Source organism: Calidris pugnax, unplaced genomic scaffold (assembly GCF_001431845.1).
Source record: "Calidris pugnax isolate Ruff unplaced genomic scaffold, ASM143184v1 scaffold1076, whole genome shotgun sequence".
NCBI classification, from domain to species: Eukaryota; Metazoa; Chordata; class Aves; order Charadriiformes; family Scolopacidae; genus Calidris; species Calidris pugnax.
Window position 1 is genome coordinate 36212 of NW_015091686.1, and position 1096 is coordinate 37307.

At 47.9% G+C, this 1096-nt stretch overlaps 1 protein-coding gene across 1 annotated transcript in view; it reads left to right on the forward strand.

Annotated features, from left to right (window-relative positions):
* The window catches only part of LOC106900021 (RNA-binding protein FUS-like), an 11193-nt gene that overhangs the window by 6659 nt on the left and 3438 nt on the right, over positions 1-1096 (forward strand). The gene's annotated exons all lie outside the window — the stretch shown is intronic.

Sequence of the window (1096 nt, forward strand, 5' to 3'; positions counted from 1 at the left end):
CATTTTTTGGATCCCTTCCCCCAAACACCCCTCCCCTTCCCGGCTGCTGCGTCCGAGATGAACCGTCGCCGGCGGATGGAGATTCCCCCCCCTGGATCTTTTCCCCCCAAAAAGGAGAGGGGGGGAAAAAAAAGGAGGAAACAGCTCCCAAAAACGCTGGGTTTTGCCCCAAAACTGCTTCCTTCCCTCCCTCCCTCCCCCCCACTATTGTTTTTAGGCAGGGGATAAAAAAAACCTCATTATCTTCCAATTTATCTCCTCAGCGGTGGTGAGCGTGGTGGCTTCAATAAATTCGGTGGTAAGTCCCAAGAGTTCGCCATTTGAACCCAAAAACATGATAACTCTGCAAAAAAAATAATATATTTAAAAAAAAAAAAAAAGTGTTCTTTTAACCCCTTCTCTCCGCAACAGAGGGGGCGTTTTTGGGGTAAGAAAGCCCCAAAAAAGGAGCTTTGTGGTGGCGGCGGCGACCGGCCGGAGGCGACCTCATCGCGCTGCGTCTTTGGGTCTTTAAAACACAAAGGATTTGTTGTTTTTTGGGGGCAAAAAAAGAAAAAAGATAAACCAACAACAAAAACAAAAAGGCCGGACCAGGAACGTTGAAGAATTCCAAGAACTCTTGGCAAAAGTGGTGGTTTTTAATTTTCTTGGCTTTTGGGGGGTGAAAATGTTGGTTTTTAACGAAACGGTTGCATGTGGTTTTGAAAAGGAAATGGAAAAAAAAGAAAAAACTTAAGGTTTTGGTCAAAGTTTGGTTTTGGGGGAAAAACTGAGAAAAAAGCCCGGTATTTTGGGGCTGGTGGCAAGTGCCGGTGACCTGAGGTTGATGGAAAATGTGTGGAAAAAGGTACAAAAGAAAGAAAAAGGGGGGTTTTGCCCCCAAACGGGGCGTGGTGAGCGCTGCAGTGAACCGAAAAGCGAAGGTCTTGTTCTGACCCAAATCCCGGAGTTCTGGCCCCGTTTCCGGAGCCGGGGCGGTGCTGGTGGTGCTTCCAGGAGCAAAAAACGTGTGGTTTCAGACAAAAAAAAGTCTCAAAAAAATCAAAAAAAGCGGCACCCGGGGGGGCGACGAGCGGAGGAGGAGGAGGACAGCCCA